This window comes from Oncorhynchus tshawytscha, linkage group LG20, assembly GCF_018296145.1.
Source record: "Oncorhynchus tshawytscha isolate Ot180627B linkage group LG20, Otsh_v2.0, whole genome shotgun sequence".
Taxonomy (NCBI): Eukaryota; Metazoa; Chordata; class Actinopteri; order Salmoniformes; family Salmonidae; genus Oncorhynchus; species Oncorhynchus tshawytscha.
In genome coordinates this window covers 21,399,671-21,420,452 of record NC_056448.1, presented here as the reverse complement: position 1 = coordinate 21,420,452, position 20,782 = coordinate 21,399,671, and the positions used below count along the sequence as shown (strand labels likewise).

The 20,782-nt window shown below is 43.3% G+C and overlaps 1 long non-coding RNA gene and 1 pseudogene across 1 annotated transcript; one reads left to right on the top strand and one right to left on the bottom strand.

Annotated features, from left to right (window-relative positions):
- Nucleotides 1–1,749: 1,749 nt before the first annotated feature.
- The window catches only part of LOC112219727, a 44,650-nt pseudogene continuing 25,617 nt past the window's right edge, over nt 1,750–20,782 (bottom strand).
- Nucleotides 8,104–13,285, top strand: LOC112219309. The gene is made up of 3 exons (XR_002948743.1): nt 8,104–8,203; nt 8,666–8,734; nt 12,751–13,285. It is a non-coding gene; the product is annotated as an uncharacterized LOC112219309 (long non-coding RNA).

Genomic DNA, 20,782 nt, shown 5'->3' with positions numbered 1-20,782 from the left:
CAAAAGTTTGGACATACCTACTCATTCAAGGGTTTTTCTTCATTTGTACCATTTTCTACATTGTAGAATAACAGTGAAGAGATCAACAATATGAAATAACACATATGGAATCATGTAGTAACCAAAAAAGTTTTAAACAAATGAAAATATATTTTATATTTGAGATTCTTCAAAGTAGCCACCGTTTGCCTTGATGACAGCTTTGCACACTCTTGGCATTCTATCAACCAGCTTCATGAGGTAGTCACCTGGAATGCATTTCAATTAACAGGTGTGCCTTGTTAAAAGTTACACTGTGGAATTTCTTTCCTTCTTAATGTGTTTGAGCCAATCAGTTGTGTTGTGACAAGTTAGGGGTGGTATACAGAAGATAGCCCTGTTTGGTAAATGACCAAGTCCATATTACGGCAAGAACAGTTCAAATAAGCAAAGAGAAACAACAGACCATCATTACCTTAAGACATGAAGGTCAGTCAATCTGGAACATTTCAAGAACTGTGAAAGTTTCTTCAAGTGCAGTAGCAAAAACCATCAAGTGCTATGAAGAAACTGGCTCTCATGAGGACCGCCACAGGAAAGGAAGACTCAGAGTTACCTCTGCTGCAGAAGACAAGTTCATTACAATTATCAGCCTCAGAAATTGCAGCCCAAATAAATGCTCCACAGAGTTCAAGTAACAGACATCTCAACATCAACTGTTCAGAGGAGACTGTGTGAACCAGGCCTTCATGGTTGATGGACCGATGGAAATCTGTCCTTTGGTCTGATGAGTCCAAACTTGAGAGTTTTGGATCCAACCGCCGTGTCTCTGTGAGACGCAAAGTAGGCGAACGGATGATCTCCACATGTGTGGTTCCCACTGTGAAGCATGGAGGAGGAGGTGTTATGGTGGGGGGGAGTGGGGGTTTGCTGGTGACATTGTCAGTGTTTTATTTAGAATTCAAGGCACACTTAACCAGCATTGCTACCACAGTATTCTGCAGCGATACACCATCCCATCTGGTTTGCGCTTAGTGGGACCATCATTTGTTTTACAACAGGTCAATGACCCAACACACCTCCAGGCTGTGTAAGGGCAATTTGGCCAAGAAGGAGAGTGATGGAGTGCTGCATCAGATGACCTGGCCTCCACAATCACCTGACTTCAACCCAATTGAGATGGTTTGGGATGAGTTGGACCGCAGAGTGAAGGAAAAGCAGCCAACAAGTGCTCAGCATATGTGGGAACTCCTTCAAGTCTGTTGGAAAGCATTCCAGGTGAAGCTGGTTGAGAGAAGGCCAAGAGTGTGCAAAGCTGTCATCAGTGGCTACATTGAAGAATCTCAAATATAAAATATATTTTGATTTGTTTAACACTTTTTTGGTTACTACACAATTCCATGTGTTATTTCATAGTTTTGATGTCTTCACTATTATTCTACAATGTAGAAAATAGTAAAAATAAAGAAAAGCCCTTGAATGAGTCGGTGTCCAAACTTTTGACTGCTACTGTATATAATTTGAAATACATTTTATACATTGTAGCTACACATTGGACTAGAGTCCATGTAGTTCACGATCTTCGCTACATCAGAGACAAATCACCTGCACCAGTGTACCCTCTCTGTCACAAAACAGTAGAGGCTCTGTCTCAAGAGGCCAAAGTAACCTGGGAACAATGGTGGCTTTTGTGTGCTGTGAGAGTGACAGGGAGTGAAGGTCGGCTCCTGAAGAGACAGACAGGGCTCCATTCAGTGACGCTGTTGACTTTCATGTCGTCCCATTGTGGCGCTGCTCCCTGGAGAGGCCAACAGAGAGTGGGTAATGAGGGGTAATTGACTTAGGGTCAAGGATGATTAATTCCCTTGGTCAGGTGTCACTGGTTTCATACCTGGCCGATCCGTAGGTAGCTGTGGAGCCGTAGGCGGGTGGAGCAGGGGGCTGGCTGGCACTGGAACATGAGACAACACAGTGCAACACACACCCATAAGGTACACACATCCCAGGTCATTCTCATGATGTCATCCAATCCTTGGACAGGCTTATGTTCTTTGCTCTGAACGGTGACCATTGACTGCTGCCACATTGACCACACTCTCCACCACTCTCACTCTCTCACACACATCTAGCTGAGTATGTTCACATGATGTCAATCTGCATAATTTATATGGCTAATGACTTGGGTAAGACAAAAGGTGAAAGGTCAGAACCATCTTCCCCTTACACAGAGCTATACTGAGCTCCCACAAACAGACCACAGATTGAGAGTGACAGTCGTACTACCATACCATCCTTTCTCCTTCAGCTTCACTGGCTAATCTGAATACTTCATTTTCTGCACAAGCAATTCCCCCCCTTCTCCCTACCCCACCCCAAAGGCCAGTGATTACAGGCGACCTGCTGAACGTATGCACATGTCTCTAAATGCCAGGGCTAGCTGGTAATTGACCAGGCAGACTGAGACGCCTGCAGTGTAATTGAGCAGGGCTGAGGGGTTCTGGTGGGACTGAAAGAACCCGTGGATCCACCACCGGCCATTAGGCCCAGCAGGAGGGCTCCATCCTGGGTCTACCTCAGGCCGGCCTTACTTTAAAAACACTTACTTTAAAAGCAGTTTGTTTAAATTCAACCGTGTAACATTAATTCTGCAGTGAGTCACGCACATCTATGTCACTTGAGAGACTCAGAGAGAAGTCATAATTTAACTGCAATAATTCATTGAAGTATTGACTCTACAAGGTGTCGAAAGAATTCCACAGGGATGCTGGGCCATGTTGACTCCAAAGCTTCTCAGTTGTGTCAACTTAGCTGGATGTCCTTTGGGTAGAGGACTATTCTTGATACACACAGGAAACTGTTGAGCGTGAAAAACCCAGCAGCGTTGCAGTTCTTGACAAACTCAAACCAGTGCGCCTGACACTACTACCATACCTTGTCACAAGGCTTAAAAATCCTTATTTAACCTGTCTCCTCCCCTTCATCTACACTGATTGATGTGGATTTAACAGGTGACACTAATAAGGGATCATAGCTTTCACCTGGTCAGGTTTATGTCATGGAAATGTTTTGCACACTCAGTGTATGAGCATAATATGTTAGTCCCTTCCAGGCTGTCTGTCCATACGCAGCTTGGATGAACAGAGCACACATGCTGAGCATGGTCTACATCTACAGCCAATTGACCTCTCCTTCCACTCCAGCTGTGCCATCACAGCTCTGAAATAGCCTCATCACTTCCACTACAGTAGATGGCAGCTAGCCTAGCAACAAGGCCCAAACACACCAGTGCAACCAACCAACCTCCCATTAGACAACAGCTTCATATACTTCCCTGATACCATCAACCCCATCACAGAACATCTACAAACAAAGTCTTAAACATGTAGCCCTGAATTACTGAAATGAGTTTAAGTGTGTCCATTTTCTCATTTGAGGCCTGATATGACTGTTCTGTGCCAAAACAGCACATCAAATATACTGAACCAATGTAAGCATTTTAATTTACTCTCTAAAGCACAACATTAAAGTGTGGCAGCAATAGTAACACCTCCTAATATGAGATATTCAACTAGAGAACTACTCTGGAAAGGCAAGATGGGTGAGAGAGTAAATGTTGGGAAGTCTAAAGCTGCTGAAGACACAGTGGAGAGAGAGAGAAGATGGTCCGACTGCCTAGTGCTTGGAGCGAGCTTCACCCTGCAAACGGTGGTGCTCCCTTAGCCTGTAGTGAGAGAGACAGAGAATTAGTTGATTGACAACAAAACATGTGGTTAACACTCAAGAAACCTTCTTGAAAATATTCAACTTTTTTGGACACAGGCCTGACAGCGTTGATCTTGATGAATCCAGAGGTGTCACACGGTTCGTAGTCTCCCTGCACGTCCATACCGGGGAAAAGACTGGGGGTACAAGATAAGTTAGTGTGTAAGCTCATGTGGTTGGGAAATAGCTCATACTACTGCTCATTCTAAGCTGAAAAAGTGATTCAACACCCGTCTAGCCCACAGGAGACGTAGGATGATAAATTACATTATTAACCACAGGAATAATTGTATCATTGATGTTCCACTCTATGTAAAATGTCAAATCGATTTGTCTCAATGCATTTGCTCTTAATGTTTGTGATTTCAGAGGAAAAAACAACCACAAATACACAGACAAACAGGCACACAAGTAATTTGTAGACAAAATCCCAGTTGTGTATCAACTCCTAAGTAGATTAAATGTAGAGGAAATGGATTTAACCTGATGTTTTTCTGTCTGTAACCACTCTTTTGTAAGCAACTCCTGTGATGTAACCATGGTGCCTGTGAACATCTTCTATTATATAGGCCTCTTGTGGCTCGGTCCTTTCTCCTTCTCTGTGTGTATTTGTAAAGGTGTGAGAGAGAGTGTGTATGTGCTCTATGTAATTACAGTCATTTCTACCTGCAGCGCTGACCCCCCCTCCCACCCTCTGCTCCTCCTCCACTGGGCCCAAGCTGCTAATCTAAGACCTGCACTCATCCTTCAGAGACACACCGCACTGGAGGAAATCAAAGAACAACAGAATAAACGCGACAGGGAGAGAAAAAAAGAAGATGCCATCATCAACTCTCAAAACAAAGCTCCCTGTCTAACTAACTACCATCTTATGAGTGCCGTCTATGAGACGTCGAATGGCTATGGAAGATGGTTTCCAGAAGGTGAATACACAGAAAGACCCTGTGGTCTAATTGACCGCCAAACACCTAGCAGTCAACTTTGTGACATTTGTCCCAGATCAACGCTGTGTGTGTGTGGTGCCGTACCACTGTATTAATGACATTGTCGAGAAGACGCAGGTAGCCGGACGCCATGGTCTTACAGTCTAAGCCTGGGGTTGGAGGGTGAAATGATGCATGTGAGTGAGCGCGGGGCGGTTCTTCAGGTGGACTTTGGGCCACAATGGGATCCTTCACAGGACACTCAGCCCATCTGTTACCTCAGAATAGTGCCTCTAAGGACTCCTCTAGTGCAACCCAACACTCAGTCACCCTGACGTCAAGTCCCCCTGAGCCACACGTCCAGCAGGATTATGTGTGTGTGTGTGTGAGAGAGAGAGACAGAGAGCGAGTTTGTGCATGTGAGAGTGATTGTGTGCGTGTGCGTGTGTGTATGACAGAGAGCGGTCAAGATCTCAGTTGCACACCTCCCCCTGCTTAACTAGAATGAAACCTGTGCTTTGGCCCTAAAAGCAGAGCTCTCCTCTCCATTGGCTGGAAATGCCATTAGCGGTGGCAGGGAGATGGAAAGAGGCATATGGGGGCTTTGCTTTGGTCAGCACTGAGCCAGCCCAGGGGGCATAAAGGGCACAGGGGGTCAGGGGCCTGAAATGACTCTGGGGGGGTTGGGGATGAGAGGAGCCTCCAGAAATTGAGCTTGACACCCCTGCTCCACTCTCTGATGTCATTGTAGCCAGTGTCCATTTATTGTTGGTGTGGGGTCAGTGGAGGATAAGGGCAAGTGACCAGAGCAAACAATGGAGACACCGCATATATGCACTGAACTGATTATACTGTACCCATATCCAGAGATAATGGGCATACACACAATGCTATATGTCTTGACCTGACCAGTTCCCTGTTGCGACTCACGGCCCATTTGGGCGACTCACGATGTAGACCTGCCCCTTTAAAAAAAAAACTTTATTTCACTAGGCAAGTCAGTTAAGAACAAATTCCTATTTTCAATGACAGCCTAGGAACAGTGGGTTAACTGCCTTGTTCAGGGGCAGAACGACAGATTTGTACCTTGTCAGCTCAGGAATTTGAACTTGCAACCTTTCAGTTACTAGCCTGCCCTCTCGCTGTACTTGAGCCAGGCGTACAGGCAGCTAGGCCCAGTCATTCAGTCACAGAGATACACAACACACAACTTCTAGTGACACAGTCACTCCTCACCTGTCAATCACTGTGATCACCACTGTGTGAGGTGTTCTGGCACTAAATCGCTGCCGTCTGCCATTCATCATCCATGACAGGTGGGTACTACACATTGTTATGTATTTTGCACAATTTTACCTATTTATCATCAATGTCAGGTGATTTGAAAGCAAGGGAAAGTTATATAAGGCTGGATAGAGACCGTTTTTGACCAATAATTTTGTGTGTGTTCTAGGAGAGAAAATAACCCTGCCCACCCCTCCATATGAAGTGAATCCACCAATGCTGAATGTTCTGTGAGCATTGTTTTAATGTTTGAGGTTTTACTTGCGGTATTCTCCAAATGTACCGTTGTAAAGCATCTCAGAGAACTTGACAGCCAGGCCCTGTTTGATCCTCCTGACCTCTTGGCCCATGGTGAAGGTCTCCATGTCCAGGTGAGCGTGGTACCGGATGGTGCCTCCTGGGATGGCGGCGGACAAAGGCGATCCCGCAGGTGAAGAAGACTGATGTGGAGGTCCTGGGCTGGCGTGGTTACACGTGGCCTCCAGTTGTGAGGCCGGTTGGACATACTGCCAAATTCTCTAAAATGACGTTGAAAGCAGTTTATGGAATATAAATTAACATTCAATTCTCTGGCAACAGCTCTGGTGGACATTCCTGCAGTCACCATGTCAATTCCACACTGCACATTTTAGAGTGGCCTTTTATTGTCCCCAGCACAAGGTGCACCTGTGTAATGATGCTGTTTAATCAGCTTCTTGATATGCCAGGTGGATGGATTATCTTGGCAAAGGAGAAATGTTCAGTAACAGGGATGTAAACACATCTATGTTTTGTATTTATATATTTTTTCAGTATAGATTGGTGTACCTAATAAACTGGCCGCTGAATGCATGCATATCGGGGGGTTGGATAAAAAAGCAGAAGACATTTGTATCTCGCATGGACATATAAAGCATATCTTATCTTCCGCTCCATCAGAACGTGGGGGGGGGATTATCAGAAGAGGGCCATGGCGTTTCCTGTGTCCAACCTCATCATTCGTCCTTCCAGGACCAACTCAAATCAGACAGCTGTAATAGGCACCGGCCATCTTCACCCTCCTCCACTGTGGCTGGCAGACAGGCCAGCACCACTGTATCTCACCCCAGTCAGAATGAGCCTGTCATGGTCAAATGACAGGGTCGGAAGCCCCCGCCTGCCCAAATCTAGGACCTGGGCTCTCCCTACCCTGCAATTTACCCCTATTGCACTGTTGATGGGGACGGAGGGGGGAGAGGGGGGGTGACAAGAGAAATGAAGCAGTCACTCAGCGGTCTGTCTTGAGGTAAAGGAGGAGAAGAAGGGAAGGCCAAAAAACGAGACAGGAGCAGAGGAAAGAAGAGCAGAGTTTATATGTTTCTCTGTTCAAATAATTCCATTCAAATATGCTAAACCACTGGGACATCTCTGTTTAATCAACTACGGTTTGCATGTATAGGCAGCATTATCAGGACAGATTGAAGGATGATATTCCTGTGGTGGAAGCCCTTCATGCTTTTCCAATACTTCAGTCTCTGTGATTTCACATCTGTGGATGGGCACTTTATTTTGCGTGTTGCTAAAAGAGTACCTTTCTGTCCTTTACAATTCTTGTCTTAGATGTAGCCTACCTGAAGGTGAGAAGGGGTGGAGGACCCAAACATAATCTGAAAATTGAGAAGCATTTACACAGCACCGCCAGACCAAAAGAGGACAGCAAACCTGATAATCATCTAAACCTCAAAAGTGGCAATCTGAGCCACTAAGTCTGGGTTTTGTGGCGAGGGCAAAGAGGACAAAATCGGGAGATTTCCACTGTTACCATCTGATAAAACAGTTCAAACTGCCCTCTAACCCAATTTATCTTCAGCATCCCAAACTCAGAAGTTAACCTTTAAGTGTTATAATATTATACCTAAACCAACTGCAGTTCAATTTAGGCAAACAAAAGGCCAGTGATTTCCAGGCATTCATCTTTTAAACAGTTTCTCTGTTTCTAGACCAAATCTGCTAGAGGGTTAGAGGGGTTAAGACTAAGCATTAACCCAACCTCGACTGAGCTGGTACATGCCTTTGGGCGTACAGCCCACGCACGCACGCACACTTAAATTGCTTCCTTATGCTGTCAAATCAGTCTATTGCGCGCGAGATGGCGCTGTGGAACAAGATGGAACGTCTTTGAAAAAGCAAACACTGGAGAGCCAGTGGTCGAGAACGTAAAATGTGGTCGAGCGAGCAGAGGACGGTTTCCTTCGAGCGCACAGGCAGCGGGAGCGCGCACATTGAACACGTTGCAGGTGTGACTGAGGGAGCACAACATCATTGCCACACGCAAACTATTAAATTCGAGAGCAGAGATTTTTGTTTTGCAGAGATACTTAATACATATCAAGACTTAGAAGTTACTGCGCTCTAATAAATACATCGCATCCCCACATGAATTTATCTAGACAACAAAAAAACTAATCTTGCTCTTGCAACTGCAATCTTTAACTATAATTTTATTACAGGTCAAAATTCTAGCCAATGAGCATGGTCGTCATTAGTGAACACAGCCACAAAGGAATCATTATTATGGCTAAACCCAGTTTACTTCAAAAATGTATATTTTTTAAATCTGATTTTAAACACAACCCTAACAACACTAGTAACCTTATGCCTAACCCTAACGTTTAATCAAGACCAAAAAGCTAAATGTAGTTTTCTTATTTATTTTTTTACCATTAAAGCCAATTTTACTTTGTGGTTGTGTTATCTAGTGGAAACCGGATTTTGACGGTGAAAGGCAAGGGGATGGTGAAGTAGGAACGATGTTTGACAATAAGAAGGTAAGTGCAAACGTTTTTCAGTAGAGAACCTAACTATGATTTCAATATTGAAATGCAAGTAGTTGGCTAGTTATTTGGTTTTCTGTTATTAAAGAAGGCTATTGATTAGGCAGCCGATGTTAGCGTCAGGTAGCAGCTCGCTAGCATAGTTAACGTTAAACCACATAAATTACTAGTATCTTTGGATTTTACTAAGAGTATTGTAGCTAGCGAGCTACGTTAACGAGGGGTTAGTATGGAAGGAGAAATGTGAAGACCTGCATGACTGGGAGGGAGAGGCAGGGAAGACCCTCACTGCATCCTTTTTTGTTTTTTATTTTACCACACCAGGTAAGTTGACTGAGAACACATTGTAATTTACAGCAACGACATGGGGAATAGTTACAGGGGAGATGAATGAGCCAATTGTAAGCTGGGTATGATTAGGTTACCGTGATGGTTTGAGGGCCAAATTGGGAATTTAGCCAGGACTCCAGGGTAAACATCCCTACTCTTACGATAAGTGGCCTCTTTAGTAACCACAGGGAGTCAGGACACCTGTTTAACGTCCCATCCGAAAGACGGCACCCTGCACAAGGCAATGTCCCCAATCACTGCCCTGTGGCATTGGGATGTTTTTTTAGACCAGAGGAAAGAGTGCTTCCTACTGGCCCTCCATTACCACTTCCAGCAGCATCTGGTCTCCCATCTAGGGACCAACCCTACTTCGCTTCAGAAGCAAGCCAGCAGTGGGATGCAGGGTGGTATGCTGCTGGCTATCCTTTGAGATAGTCTATTTCAAATACATATTTGATTACTTTTACTCTGGCAATTTTTGTGCAGTTACAATAAAATAGAATTACCTCTAACCATTCGCTCGCTCGCTACAGGCCCACGTTCACTATGTGGTGGGGAACACTGGAGGTTGGTGGCACCTTAATTGGGGAGAACGGGCTCCTGGTAATGGCTGGAGCGGAATAAGTGGAACGTTATCAAATACATTTAACATGGTTTCCATGTGTTTGATGCCATTACATTCGCGCCATTCCAGCCATTATTATGAGCCGTCCTCCCCTTATCAGCCTCCATTGGTGGGAAAGTTGTTCTCTGCTTAGCTGACATTGATAGGAGATACAGGAGTCCACTCTGTTCCAATTACATTGGCTCTAATCTATGCACAGCACTCTGGTGACTTCCTGCATGTAACCATGACTTCTATCAATCACCCCGGTAACTTAATCATTAGTGGTATTGAGAGTTTAACCATTAGTGGTATTGAGAGTTTAATCATTAGTGGTACTTTGACACTGTATGGAGTAGAGGTCGACCAATTCATCGGAATGGCCGATTAATTAGGGCCGATTTCAAATTTTCATAACAATCGGAAATCGGTCATTTTGGACGCTGATTTATTTATTATTATTATTTTAAATGATTTAATCTTTATTTAATCTTTATTTAACTAGGCAAGTAAGTTAAGAACACATTCTTATTTTAAATGACTGCCTAGGAACGGTGGGTTAACTGCCTTGTTCAGGGGCAGAATGACAGATTTTTACCTTGTCTTGTCAGGGATTCAATCTTGCAACCTTACGGTTAATTAGTCCAACGCTCTAACCACCTGCCTCACAAGGCAGTAACCACCTGCCTTACGTGAATGCAGTAAGAAGCCAGGGTAAGTTGCTAACTAGCATTAAACTTAATCAATCATAATCACTAGTTAACTACACATGGTTGATGATATTGCTAGTTTATCTAGCGTGTCCTGCGCTGCATATAATCGATGCAGTGCGCATTCGCGAAAAAGGACTGTCGTTGCTCCAACGTGTACCTAACCATAAACACCAATGCCTTTCTTAATATCAATACACAGAAGTATATATTTTTAAACCTGCATATTTAGCTAAAATAAATCCAGGTTAGCAGGCAATATTAACCAGGTGAAATTGTCACTTCTCTTGTGTTCATTGCATGCAGAGTCAGGGTATATGCAACAGTTTGGGCCGCCTGGCTCATTGCGAACTAATTTGCCAGAATTTTACGTAATTATGACATAACATTGAAGGTTGTGCAATGTAACAGGAATATTGAATATTATGGATGCCACCCGTTAGATAAAATACGGAACGGTTCCGTATTTCACTGAAAGAATAAACGTCTTGTTTTCGAGATGATAATTTCCGGATTTTACCATATTAATGACCTAAGGCACGTATTTCTGTGTGTTATTATGTTATAACTAAGTCTATGATTTGATAGAGCAGTCTGACTGAGCGATGGTAGGCACCAGCAGGCTCAAAAGCATTCATTCAAACAGCACTTTTGTGCATTTTTGCCAGCAGTGCTGCTGTTTATGACGTCAAGCCTATCAACTCCCGAGATTAGGCTGGTGTAACGATGTGATATGAAATGGCTAGCTAGTTAGCACACTAATAGCGTTTCAAACGTCACTCGCTTTGAGACTTCTAGTAGTTGTTCCCCTTGCTCTGCATGGGTAACGCTGCTTCGAGGGTGGCTGTTGTTGTGTTCCTGGTTCGAGCCCAGGTAGGAGCGAGGAGAGGGACGGAAGCTATACTGTTACACTGGCAATACTAAAGTGCCTATAAGAACAACCAAAGGTTTATGAAATACAAATGGTATAGAGGGAAATAGTCCTATAATTCCTATAATAACTACAACCTAAAACTTCTAACCTGGGAATATTGAAGACTCATGTTAAAAGGAACCACCAGCTTTCATATGTTCTCATTTTCTGAACAAGGAACTGAAACATTAGCTTTCTTACATGGCACATATTGCACTTTTACTTTCTTCTCCAACACTTTGTTTTTCCATTATTTAAACCAAATTGAACATGTTTCATTATTTATTTGAGGCTAAATTGATTTTATTGATGTATTATATTAAGTTAAAATAAGTGTTCATTCAGTATAATTGTCATTATTACAAATATATTTTAAAAACCGGACGATTAATCGGTTTCGGCTTTTTTTGTCCTCCAATAATTGGTATCGGCGTTGAAAAATCATAATCGGTCGACCTCTAGTATGGAGGTATCATTATTAGGACATTTTTCACAGAGACGCCATTTTATTGACTTTGACCAACTGCTGTCTATTTGGTTAGAAAGATGGTTCTATACTGAATGTGTACAAGTTGGTAAGGGACAAAGTGACTCTCTATAGGAGGATGGCCTCCACAACAAGTGTTGGGCATGAAATGACAGCAGGCTGTTGAACACTGAGCTATACTGACTGACGAGTGGCGTGGATTGGTACAGCTCACCTCAGTCCCACAAAGTATGTTATCACTTATTTGGTTAAATGATTATCCATATTTGCCTCTTGATACAGCAGCAGTCTTTAAATGTACTTTTATCTTGAATGCAACACTTGGATGTTAACTTTTCAATTCCAATTGAACGCTATTTGCACCATCGAGAGCATCCTGACTGGTTGCATCACCGCCTGGTATGGCAACTGGCTCGGCCTCCGACCGCAAGGCACTACAGAGGGCTGTGGGTACGGCCCAGTACATCACTGGGGCCAAGCTTCCTGCCATCCAGGACCTCTATACCAGGCGGTGTCAGAGGAAGGCCCTAAAAATTGTCAAAGATTCCAGCCACCTTAGTCATAGACTGTTCTCTCTGTTACCGCATGGCAAACGGTACAGGAGTGCCAAGTCTAGGTCCAAAAGGCTTCTAAACAGATTCTACCACCAAGCTATAAGACTCCTGAACAGATAACCAAATGGCTACCTGGACTATTTGCGTTGACCCCCCCCCCATTTTCACGCTGCTGCTACTATTTATTATCTTTGCATAGTCACTTTACCTATGCCTACATGTACATATTACCTCAATTACCTCAACTAACCTGTACCCCGCACATTGACTCTGTACTGGTACCCCCTGTATATAGCCACGTTACTGTTATTTTATTGTTGCTTTTTAATTTATTTTAATTTATTTGTGTACTTCAGTATATTTAGTAAATGTTCTCAACGCTTATTTTTCTTCCCTGCATTGTTGGTTAAAGGGCTGTGTGTGCAGAGAACACGTATGTCTGACAAGGTGGAGTCAGGCTTTTACTTCATCACCCTGGACCACTACACCTATGAGGCAGAGGATGCCAAGTTTGGACCTGTGAGCCACCTTTGACCTTGACATAACTTTCTTCTAAGGCTTTTGGGGTCATGGGTGTTCCCTAACTCATCTTGTGCCTTACACATCTCCGCACATATGCAGCCCCCATCTGCCCCAATGGCTTGTACCTGTTGTGTTGGCGTAGTTACCAAACCAGTGGGAGGATGTGTTGACAGTGATTTGTTCCAGTGTGATCCTCAAGCTTTCGCTGTGCCAACACCATGCCTGGCGACAACCAGATGATATTCCTCCACCCTGGATCACAGTGGACACACTCCTAATCTCTCTGTGTATGTTTGTTGCACATGAGAGCGTGCGTAATGGGTCTATATATGCAAATTTGTGTGTAGTGGAGGATATATACGTTTATGTATATGAGTCTATTCAGTATGTATACCTCCTGAATTAAAGGCCTCACTTTGCTTGTGTGTGATTTAGTGCAGTGTTTTGTGACCACTCTCTCACACTCACCTCAGATATGTGGTGCACCCCAGACCTGTGTTTCGAGGCAGGGATGGACTAGACCAGGGCTTTCAAACCCTCTTCCTGGAGTTCTACTATCCTGTAGGTTTTCAGTCCAACCCTAATTTAGCGTATCTGATTCAGCTAGTTAAGGTCTTGTTGAGCAGCTTATTAGTAGAATCAGGTGTGTTAAATTAGGGTCAGACTGAAAACCCACAGGACTATAGATATCCAGGAAGAATGTTGGACAGCCCTGGACTAGACTGTTTGTCTGAGCTTGCACCTCTACTCGGCACTCAGCGATGTCCAGTCCCTGTACACACTCATCGACTCGGTTAGTTGCCACACACTGTTAAACACCTAGACCCAACTGAGACTTTTGCGTAAAACATGCATTGTCATTTTAAGGTGTGATTCAGCCCTAGAACTCCATACTACATTTAATTAGATCTGTGTCTTTCTGTACTCAATAGATTGAGCTGATGCCCCACTCTAAGAACCTGAGGCCTTATTTATAAACGTTGCATGAATTTAAAATCAAATCACATTTCTTAGCCATATGCCCCAAATACAACAGGTCAGTGAAATGCTTACTTACCAGCCCTAAACCAACAATGCAGTTTCAAAAAGTATGGATAATAAGAGACAAAATAAAGACAAATAACAATAGTGAGATTATATACAGGGGCGTACCGGTTAGTTGAGGTAGTATGTACATGTAGGTAGAGTTATTAAAGTGGCTATGCATAGATGACAACACAGTAGCAGTGTTGTAAAGTGGGGGGGGGCACTGCAAATTGGAGGTCGACCGATTCTGATTTTTCAACGCCGATACCGATTATTGGAGGACCAAAAAAGCCAATACCGATTAATCGGACGATTTTTATTTATTTTATTTGTAATGACAATTACAACAATATGTAATTAACACTTATTTTAACTTAATATAAAACATCAATAAATTCAATTTAGCCTCAAATAAATAATGAAACATTCAATTTGGTTTAAATAATGCAAAAACAAAGTGTTGGAGAAGTAAGTAATATGTGCCATGTAAAAATGTGTGCCATGTAAAAAGCTAACATTTAAGTTCCTTGCTCAGAACATGAGAACATATGAAAGTTGGTGGTTCCTTTTTACATGAGACTTCAATATTCCAAGGTAAGACATTTTAGGTTGTTAATATAGTATTTATACGACTATTTCTCTCTATACCAGTTGTATTTCATATACCTTTGACTATTGGATGTTCTTATAGGCACTATAGTATTGCCAGTGTAACAGTATAGCTTTTTAAAAAATCTTTCCTCGATTCCTGGCATAATTTCATTGGTTCCTAAAACCCCATCAGAGGAGAGGATCGAAGTTTCCTCCCCTCAAACCTCCAATGGGTTTTGAGAAGGACGTGAGTAGAGAGGAAGTGAGTAATTGCGACAGAGCTCATGTCTTTGTTTTATGTGAAATTTTCTGTTGAATGATACATTTTCTGTTGGCACATATCTATGTTCTAATTGTGCTCTTTCCACATGGCTCTGGTAACATGTGATCTGATGAGACTCCCTATGCGATTTGACTCCTGTACTACTGTCTGTACTGAACCTCCAATGTCAAATAGGAATATTTTGACACTAATTTGATAGACAATGGTGTTCCTAATCAGACCATTACTATAAACAAATCTGTTTTCCTAAGTTAAATGTATGGTGAATGCATGTCGTTGCTTTGTCCTCAGTCCTCTTTGAATGCTGTGTGTACCATGACATGTTAAACTCACGTTAATTGGATAATCAATCTTTTCAGTTTACATTCTACTATTTGGCACTGATTATTTACTGTTAACATAGCAGGTTCTGCCATTTGTGTCTCCATACAATTCAAAACCCCATATTCTGTGTGTGTGTGTGTGTGTGTGTGTGTGTGTGTGTGTGTGTGCTGAATAAATACCTTAAATATTGGATCGTGCCTTCATCTAAATTCCTGCACTCTTACCTACCCCACTAGTCCTTCCTTTCTTTCAAATGTTATCATTGTGCAATTATTAGCTGTTTACACTACCCACATGTTATTCCCAACACAATGTAGTCATTATATTTAGCTGTATGAAAGGATGGCCAGGACTTAGTGTATGATGAATGAACTTGTTAGACCACATCCACATTATGCCCGTAATAAGACTAACAAGTAATTAGCTAGCTAAATTTAGCAAGTAGATTCCACTAAACTCAAGGTACAGTATAGCCGAAGACAACAGGTTTAGACGTTACAGTGAAATGTTTACTTACAAGCCCTTAACCAACAATGCAGTTAAGAAAAATATGTTTTTTAGTAAGTAGTTACTAAATAAACTGACGTAAACAAAAAATGGAAAAAATAATATAGAACAATTTAATAATTCAAGCGCAACAATAAAATAACAGCAACCTGGATTTATACAGGGGGTACTGGTACAGTGTCAATGTGCGGGGGCACTGGTTAGTTGAGGTTGTATTAATATGTACATGTAGGTAGAGGTAAAGTGACTATACAAAGATAATAAACAGAGAGTAACAGCAGCGTGAAAATGGAGGGGGGTCAATGCAGATAGTCCGGGTAGTCATTTGGTTAGCAGTTCAGGAGTCTTATGGCTTGGGGGAAGAAGCTGTTAAGAAGCCTTTTGGACCTAGACTTGGCGCTCCAGTACTGCTTGCCGTGTGGTAGCAGAGAGGACAGTATGACTAGGGTGACTGGAGTCTTTGGCAACTTTTAGGGCCTTCCTCCTTTCTCTGACACCACCTGGTATTGAGGTCCTGGATGGCAGGAAGCTTGGCCCCAGTGAGGTACAGGGCCGTACGCACTACCCTCTGTAGTGCCTTGCGGTCGGAGGCCGAGCAGTTGCCATACCAGGCGGTGATGCAACCAGTCAGGAAGCTCTTGATGGTGCAGCTGTAGAACTATGAGTACCTATGCCAAATATTTCAATTCTCCTGAGGTGGAATAGGCGTTGGCGTCCCCTCTTCACAACTGTCTTGGTGTGTTTGGACTATGACAGTTCGTTGGTGATGTGGACACCAAGGAACTTGAAACTCTCAACATGCAGCCCTGTCGATGAGAATGGGGGCGCGCTCTGCCCTCCTTTTCATGTAGTCCACGATCATCTCCTTTTTCTTGATCACATTGAGGGAGAGGTTTATATCCTTGGCACCACACTGCCAGGTCTCTGACCTCCTCCCTATAGGCTGTCTCATTGTTGTCGGTGATCAGGCCTACCACTGTTGTGTCGTCGGCAAACTTAATGATGGTGTTGGAGTCGTGCTTGGCCATGCAGTCATGGGTGACCAGGGAGTACAGGAGGGGACTGAGCACTCACCCCTGAGGGGCCCCAGTGTTGAGGATCAGCGTGGCAGATGTGTCAGGGAGGCCAGGATCTAGTTACAGGGGGAGGTGTTTAATCCCAGGATCGTTAGCTTAGTGATGAGCTTTGAGGGCACTATGGTGTTGAACGCTGAGCTGTAGTCAGTGAATAGCATACTCACATAGGTATTCCTTTTGTCCAGGTGGGAAAGGGCAGTGTGGAGTGTGATTGAGATTGCGTCCTCTGTTGATCTGTTGGGGCGGTGTTGATGTGAGCCATGACCAGCCTTTCAAAGCATTTCATGACTACAGAAGTGAGTGCTACCGGTCTGTAGTCATTTAGGCAGGTTACCTTGGTGTTCTTGGGCACAGGGACTATGGTGGTCTGCTTGAAACATGTTGGTATTACAGACTCGGTCAGGGACAGGTGGAAAATGTCAGTGAAGACACTTGCCAGTTGATCAGCGCATGTTCTGAGATCAGTGCATGTCCTGGTAATCCGCCTGGCCCTGCGGCCTTGTGAATGTTGGCCTGTTTAAAGGTCTTACTCACATCGGCTCATGGAAGTAATTTAGCCCATCTGGTAGGCTTGTGTCACTGGGCAGCTCACGGCTGTGCTTCCCTTTTGTAATTCGTATTAGTTTGCAAGCCCATCCGACAAGCGTCAGAGCCGATGTAGTACGATTCAATCTTAGTCCTGTATTGAAGCTTTGCCTGTTTGATGGTTCGTCGGAGGGCATAGTGGGGTTTCTTATAAGCTTCTGGATTAGAGTCCTTCTCCTTGAAAGCTGCAGCTCTACCCTTTAGCTCAGTGCGGATGTTGCCTGTAATCTATGGCTTTTGGCTGTGGTTTGTACGTACGGTCACTGTGGGGACGATGTCAACGATGCACTTATTGATGAAGCCAGTGATTGATGTGGTGTACTCCTCAATGCCATAGGAAGAATCCCGGAACATTCTAGTCTGTGCTAGCAAAACAGTTCTGTAGCTTAGCATCTACGTCATCTGACCACTTCCGTATTGAGTGAGTCACTAGTACTACCTGCTTTAGTTTTTGCTTGTAAGCAGGAATCAGGAGGATAGAGTCATGGTCAGATTTGCCAAATGGAGGGAGAGGGAGGGCTTTGTACGGGTCTCTGTGTGTGGAGTAAAGGTGGTCTAGAGTTTTTTTTTTCTGGTTGCACATGTAACATGCTGGTAGAAATTAGGTAAAATGGATTTAAGTTTCCCAGTAGGGGGGTCCCAAGTCACTAGGAGCGCCGCCACTGGATTAGCAATTTCGTATTTGCTTATGGCCTTATACAGCTCGTTGAGTGTTGTCTTCCCTGCCAGCATCGGTTTGTGGTTGTAAATAGACAGCTACAAAAAATATAAACTCTCTTGGTAAATAGTGTGGTCTACAGCTTATCATGAAATACTCTACCGCAGGCGAGTAAAACCTCAAGACTTCATTAATATTACATTTCGTGCACCAGCCTTTAATGACAAAGACACAGACCGCCACCTTGTTTTACTGGAGGCAGCTGTTCTTGCCGATGCACAGAAAACCCAGCCAGCTGTATGTTATCCATGTCGTCGAGCCTGTAAAACAGCAGCCATCTCCTCCGGTGCCATTATTATATTGCTTATGTATGAAGTGTTAGCAGTTGATGTTATTCTTCAATAACACAGACCCCAAAGCAAATCAAGGGGAGAAAAATAGGTTTATTCAAAGAGGACAAATCATGGATGTTATGTTGGGAAGTAGATGGTTCATTCTCCCCTGTCCTCAGTGATTCTCTCCACAGAACAAAGGGACATGATATAGTTTTATAACCCAACCCTAGTGTCACGTTCTGACCTTAGTTCCTTTTTTATGTATTTGTGTTAGGTTGGTCAGGGTGTGAGTTGGGGTGGGTAGTCTATGTCCTTTTTCTATGTTGTTATATTTCTATGTGTTTGGCCTAGTATGGTTCTCAATCAGAGGCAGGTGTCGCTCGTTGTCTCTGATTGAGAATCATACTTAGGTAGCCTGTTTTCCCCATTTTGGTTGTGGGTGTTTGTTTTCTGTTTTGTGTCTGCACCAGACAGAACTGTTTCGGGTTCATTTCAGTCTCTTGTTGTTTTTGTCATTCAGTGTTCTGTTCTATTAAATAATCATGAACACTTACCACGCTGTGCTTTGGTCCTCACCTTCTTCCACCAACGAAGACCGTTACACCTAGCCTGTGGTTGACCAATTAGAATTCCTTGCAATAAAACTGGGTCAATGGCCAAATAACAAGTATCCTATTTCAGGCTCAATGTATAAACAATTTGGACGAATGAGAACTTGCCATGTAGCTTTGAGTCCCGGACTGAAATTCCTCCCATGTCTCTGACCCATTGACCATTAATCCCCTATTACAGAAAAAACACTATTTCCATTGATCGTTAGTACTCTATTGACTTTTAGTCCTCTGCGTTGTGTATTTATCTTCAAAATATTCTTACAGAAGTTTAAGCTGGGTTTTGCAAGTCATTTGGCGCATACTGTTCAAGCCGGCTAGCAAGCTAAAGAAGTGGCTCTGAACCGCATCTGTTCGACATCATGCACCCAAGAAAACTCAACCACACAACACAACACTGGCCAAGGGAAAGCATTTGTTAGTCTGTCCATCACTCCAGTGTAATGTTTCCAGACATGCCCCTCTCTATAAGCTCGCCCCCCACTCGCCTGAAATCCAATCGACAAAAAAGAGAAATTGAAACATAAAGGTGCCAAGACTTGAGAGAGCAAGTTGAGAAATTGAGAGTGAAAACTTGACAAAGACGTGATTATTGTTGGTGGACAAAAAAAGGTTTTACACATTTCAACCATGTTTCTTTGCTTAAGGTTCTATATTTTTTTTATTCAGCCATTTTTCTTTTTGGTCTGCGGCAATGATGGTTCTTCTCGCCCAAAGTCACACTTGCAAGCTCAAGTTTGGTCTGTCCACTCGCGGGACACATCCTCTGCGCTCTCGAATAATCTTGTAGACAATGCCATCTCGCGCACACTGGACTTTAGAAGCCGATTTGACACGATACTTCTTGCTTTGCATGCTTCTCTGATCAAGAATCAAACACTGTGAGCAGCATGGATTAAAAATACAAATCAACACAATCTCACGCAGACGCACACACTTCAGAATTGTGTTTTTTTTTTATTAAACGAGTCCTACATTCTTGGAACAATAACGGTTTAAGTTGGTCTGATAGCAATCTAACTAGTCCGAAAAAACAACAAGATATAAAATATTTTAATTTTAATTAAACCATTTAATCATCACAATAAAGTTCTCTACAAATCCTCTGTACAACATGATCTGCCACATAGTGGAGAGGTCAGAGCTCAGACAAGGGTTGACAGGTGTACACATCTTACATACATCATTGAATGTTTTGTTGTTGTTGAGAACTGACAACATTCTTGACAAACATTTCCATCCAACACCTTCTTGACCCCACTCCCCAAGACATTCAAATAAATTACACATTGTCTGTCAACTATTCAATCCTTCCAGGCATCTTTTGTGCAAACACTGTGGCCTATTCCCCCAACAAACACAATATGTACTAGTTATTTACCCCCGTCAAACCTCACACTCTTACCATTTCTGTGGAGAAGATAAGCTCTGATCTTTTGTGAAGCCAAGGGGGAGAAAAGTGGGCTTCCCATTTTCCAATTTCTACCTGCCACTCTGCGCCAGAGGCGGAGTGTGTTAGCGAGTCAATTTGCCAGTCCGGTTATTGTTAGGAGTAGAATGGCAGTGCGGAGGCAGCTGGGGCCACTGGAGGAATGAGTGACATGCTGTCTGACATAGTACAGGGCCACAAACATCTTGGCCCCTTACAGCCCCTAAACATGCTGTAGTGACACCGGTAGAGTAGCAATAAGGGAGGTTTCTGAGAAGTTTTCTTGATGGAGAGAGGGGAATTAGAAGTCATGCAGAGGAGTGGACGATTGCCAAGATGGAGTGTGTATCCGTGAACGATTGTGTGTCTTTGTGTGAGCGAGCGAGAGCATGCGTGGCTGCAAAAAGAGAAATGTGAGGGCTGTCTGCATTTAAGTGAATGCAGGTCAAACCGAGTCTCAGTTTACAGGCAAACCAGAAACACATTTCCTATGAAAG